At 42.9% G+C, this 5532-nt stretch overlaps 1 pseudogene; it reads left to right on the plus strand.

Moving 5' to 3' along the window:
- Positions 1 to 1274: 1274 nt before the first annotated feature.
- On the plus strand, positions 1275 to 3035 carry LOC138378909 (band 4.1-like protein 2 pseudogene; annotated as a pseudogene).
- Positions 3036 to 5532: the final 2497 nt, after the last annotated feature.

The raw sequence follows: 5532 nt of genomic DNA on the forward strand, positions 1-5532 counted from the left end.
AGTGTGTGTGTGTGAGGAAAGGAAGAGGTTTCAAATCAGTATAGTGACACTGGGAGCTACAAACCAGGCAACTCTCTGGTGGTTCTTTCTCTTTCCCCATTCTTACCTTCTTAGGATTTGGCCCCTTTCTAGTAAGAGAAAGTTATGGGAAGAAAAAAAATGGCCTCTTCACTACTGATGTAGTTCTTGGTCTTTTTCTATGGAGGACTCTTGTCTTCATCCACTTTGTGCTGCTATAACAGAATACTTAAGACTGGGGAATGTACAAAGGACAGACATTTATTTCTCATTGTTCTGCAGGCTGGGAAGTCTAAGATCAAGGCACTGGTAGATTCACTGTCTGATGAGGGTCCAGTCTCTGCCTCCAAGATAGTGCATTGAACACTGCATCCTCTGGAAGAGAAGAATGCTGTTGCCTCACATGGTGGAAGGTGGAAGGGCAGAAAGAGACAAACTCTATCAAGCCCTTTTATAAGGGCACCTAATCCCATTCACAAGGGGAGGAGCCCTCATCACCAAATCACCTCTTAAAGGCCCAATATCCTAATACTATCACATTGGCCAGTAAGTTTCAACACCTGAATTTTGAGGGGATGTACTCAAACCATAGCAACTGTCAAAAAAAGGTCTCCTCGATTTTTCATGCCTGGAGCACAGCCTGATGACATAACAGCTCTGCTACCTCCATGGACTGCGCAGCCTTCACTTTGCATCTTGCAAATCAATGTGGCTGCATTTGTGGTAGCTGGGGCCACTCGTGGCCAGCACCACCTCTGGGCACGACAGCAGAAGACAAGGAAGGACTCAGCAGGTGCACGAGAGGGACCCTCAGCTGAGCGGCATGCAATGAATAACAGGTTTTCTGTAGATGCCCATTGTCAGATTGTGTGGGCTGAGCCCCTGGGCCACCTGGGCTGGGGCAGGCAAGGAGAAGCCCCTTACTGGACTTGGCCCCAGTGGATGGACAAGAAACTGCTGGTCATGCCGGCCACCCACACCATTTGCTTCTGCAACCCCACTCCCTCTGTCTCTTGGTGGAAGAACTGCAAGGAGTTTCATGGAAAGCATTAGGAGCATTGGGTCAGGGCATCAAGGCTAGCTTGCCTTCTCTCCATGCTGGGTTCTGCCATTACCCAGAGCACAACTAGAGAGCCTGCCTGGAATTCCAGAACAAGGAGGTGAGCTGCAGAGAGTGACTTCGCAGGAAGGGCTGCTTTGGAGGTTTGTCTTGTAGCAGACAATTTTCTAGGGTCCACACGCTTCTCCAATTTCCAATGTCATCTTGGGCCTGCATAAGCTGTAACCCCTCTGCATCTGAAGTGAAGGACTCTGACCAGTTATCAGATGTAACCAAGGAGCAACCTAAAGTTTCAGCAAACCAGCAGAATCAACCATCTGATCCTGAGGAGAAAGGTTCCCAGCCATCTCCTGCAGCTTAAAGCCAAAGTAGTGTACGCTGCCAGAAGAGACAGAAGGAGCTATCTAAAAGAAGGGGTATTTCTCAGTTCATAGCCCCATGGCTAAAGAAACAAAAGTCACTTATTAGTGGCCAAAGACAGAGGAGATAAAAAAGAGCCTACTCATGCAGTTGTGGAAGAACAGGTCTTAGAAAAAGAGGAACCCCTTCTGGAAGAAAAGAGACAGGCCAAGGGTGATGCTGAAGAAGTGGCTCAGAGGAAGCCAACTGGAGATTAAGGTTGAAGTCAAGGAAGAAAAACCTTCCATGAGCAGAGCTGAGAGACAGCCTGCTGAGTTAGTAAGTAGGGAGAGAGAAGAGGAGAAGGTAAAGGAAATACAGGAAGACAAATCAGAAGGAGCAGCAGCAAAATGAGAGACCAAGAAAGTGCAGACCAATGAGCTAAAAGCAAAGAAGGCCTCTCAAAAAGCCATTGGGAAAAAAAAAAAAAAGCCATTGGGAAGACCAAAACTGTCCAATGTAAAGTGATCCTCTTAGATGGCACCGAATATAGCTGTGACTGCTATATATAGCTGCTAAGGAACAAGTGTTATTTGACAAAGTGTGTGAACACCTCAATCTCGTGGAGAAGGATCGCTTTGGACTTATGTTTCAGGAAAACTCTGAGAAGAAAATATGGCTAGATTCTCCCCCCCCCAAACAAACAAACAAACAAACAAACGAGACAACTGTAAAATCTTCCCTGGCTGTTCACTTTTAATGTGAAGTTTTATCCTCTTGACCCTTTTCAATAGATTGAAGATATCACCAGATACTTGTTGTGCCTTCAGCTCTGGTAGGACATTGCCTCTGGCCACCTGCCCTGCTCCACTGTGTTTCATGCCATCTTGGGATCCGACATACTACGGGCTGAACTTGGAGACTATGAACCATAAGACTAAGGAGCTGGAAGACGTGGTGGCAGAACGTTACAAAAACCATAGGGGCTTGTCTCCAGCACAAGCTGATTATTGGTTCATAGATGATACAAAGGGACTTCGCATATATGGTGTTGAGCTTCATGATGCCAAGGACTGAGAAGATGTGGACATCAAGCTGGGCGTATGTGCTGACGGCCTCCTCATTTACAAAGACAGGCTGGGACTCAATCATTTTGCTTGGAGAAAAATCTTGAAAATTTCCTATAAGCTCAGTAACTTCTATATTAGATTAGGACTGCAGAGATGGAAGAGTTTGAAAGCACCATTGAATTCAAACTGCCAACCACCGGGCAGCAAAAGGACTATGGAAAGTGTACGTGGAGCTCTACAGGCTTGAACAACTGCCAAAGGCCAAGTTCCTGAACTTGGGGTCCAAATTCTGCTACAGCAGCTGCACCCAAGCCCAGACTTGCCAGGCAAGCACCCTCATAGATAGACCAACACCACACTTTGAGCATGCTTCTAGTAAACAGGTCTCCTGGAGTCTTGATGGAGCTCCAATTGGTGTTGTGGACCACAGTCTTATGAAGGTTTCTCCTGTCTCTGCTGGGGAGACTTCAGTATATCGCCCTGAAGTTGTCAGCATTGAAATGAAGTGGCCATTTCATCAACTTCTAAATCTCTCTTTGGCAGATTAAGGATTCCACAGCAACACACGGGCTCAAACGATCGTTCACCGCTGGTCCATACGCACGTACGCAGGCCTCTAATCTCTCTGAATCTCACTCTCTTCACACCAGCCAGTGCTTGGCATATAACTGATAAGTATATGTCTGAAGAATTAAACACAAATTTGTAAAATGACGATAAGCATAGCTTTCTTATAGGATTGTTGTAAATGTTAGGCAATGTGTAAACTATTAATGTAGTCTAAGCTTTATAAATATTATAGTGTTTGGTATATGGGAGGCATTCAAAATGTGCCCACTTCCCGTTGGTATCTCTTTCCCCTTTAAATTCCATGCTGAGAATACTCAACTACTCAGCCTCTCTGCCTTTTCCTCGAATTTCATTTTAGCATCCATCTTTATGGCTTTGTCATTTGAGTGACTTTTGCTGGTTCCTATGTACCTTAATCACTCCTCTCTTTCCTTTGTCCTCACCAGCGCATCAGCATCTGCAAGTTCTATAACTGGATTTGACCTTCACATTATCACACCTGTTTTTAGTCTAGCCCTCACAGATGAGATATACATGAGAGACGGGGAGAGAGAGAGACTGACTGACTCTGAAACTATTAGGGCATCTTTGCTTTATTCCCCTTTATCACATTGGAGTCATATAGCTCTGGGACCAAGCCCCAATTTCATCTGAGTGACATTAGGCAAAATATTTCACTTCTGGAAGTTTCAGTTTCCTCACCTGCAGAATGGATATGATACCATCCCCTTCACAGGGTGTTGTAAAGACTAAATAAGATCATTCATGTGGTGTGAAGCACCACATCAGACCACTCAGAGCCTATCTTGTTATCTCCCCCAGCTACCACAATCCTGGATCCTGGGTTTTGAAGGCTTTTTTGTTTTGTTTTGTTTCACTGAACTATATTGAGTAACTATTCTTTTCTAAAAACCATAAATATCTACCAATCAGAATAGTCCCAAAGGTCAGTATTACATCTGTGAATTGCTAAACTCCTATCCAAAAGAGAAAGAAAAAAAGTCCTTTTTAGTCTGAACAACCATATTTTGGGAAAGTATAAAATTTCAATTGAGTTAAATTGCTCTGAATCTAAAAAAGCCATTAAATGATAAATGCTTGCAATCTACCTTCCCATCCACTCCCCCCTCCCCCGCCCTGACACACACACACACACACACACACACACACACATATACTCACATTCACACTCCCTGACAGTGGTCAGGCTGTCTATAGCATGCTCCCAACTGTCCTTTTTGATGTAGAATCTGGGTAAGTGGACCTATAAAATAAAGAGCTGATATAGACAAGAGGGATGGGGAGGAAAGAAAGACAAGAAAGTCTTCATGAGCTCTATTTGAGAGAGAGGTTTGGGAAGATAGAGTTGGGGAGAAATGGGGCTGGGAGACAACTGTGGTGTCTGGAACATACCAAGAATGCAGGAAATGGGAAAAGGGATTTTGAATAACTCTTTCTGTTCCTTATGAATATACTCCATCTTTGGCACTTTAGAAAGAGCTTGCAATGAAGATTTCAACTGCCCTTCGATCAGTTTATATACAGGACTTGTATTTCACTGATTGTAACATTGTGAGACATGGGGCCATGAGAGAATTGGACTTTATTCCAATTATACAGCAAGACCTCTTAAACCAGGTCAAATTGTTTTCTAAACCTACTGCCTCATTCCTTACGGGAATGAACACAGTCTTTAACCGTGAAATCTTTGCAAAGTTCTCCCAGGAATCCTGAGGTATTTTCTCCAAAATACATTAACTTCTTCTACAGATTTAACTTCTTCTGCAGCTGAAAATCAAGCTCTGTTCCTTACTTGGCAGGATCTGTATCACTTCCAAATTGAATCTTAGATTATTAATGACAAGCTGTCATTTATCTGTTAGCACTTTACAGATACCATCTCATTTACTTCTTATAATAACTCTGAGACATGGGAATTATCATCTTCATTTTACAGATAAGGAAACAGATCCAGGGAGTTGAAGTGACTTTTCCAAGGTCACCTAGCAGAGCCATAATTCAAACCCAAATCTATCCAATGCCATGACCTGTGCTTTCAACTACTACACTTTGTTGACTAGAAAAAGGCTAATTGGTTACCTATCTTGGGAATATAAAAATTTTAATTAAGTACCCAAGGACTAATTCTGTACAGAGCTAGCATCAGAGACATTTTTGAGTAGAGGATTCTTTCTAGCAGAAACGTTGAGCAAACCACTTCATCTCTCTGAACCTTGGTTTCCTCAACTCTGAAATGAGAATACTAATAACTGCCACACAAGGTTGTTTGCATAATTACATGTAAGAAAAATAACAATATAGGTGTTCAAAAATGTTGGCTGTCATTGCTGTTATTAATATATTTGCCAAGAGAATAAATGGATTTTTATAGAGGGAGTAGTAGTTCATTCAAGTGACTAAGGTAGCATTGATTGTGGACAAGATACTATATGTCCAGTATCAATTATTTTTATT

This window comes from Eulemur rufifrons, chromosome 30, assembly GCF_041146395.1.
Source record: "Eulemur rufifrons isolate Redbay chromosome 30, OSU_ERuf_1, whole genome shotgun sequence".
Taxonomy (NCBI): domain Eukaryota; kingdom Metazoa; phylum Chordata; class Mammalia; order Primates; family Lemuridae; genus Eulemur; species Eulemur rufifrons.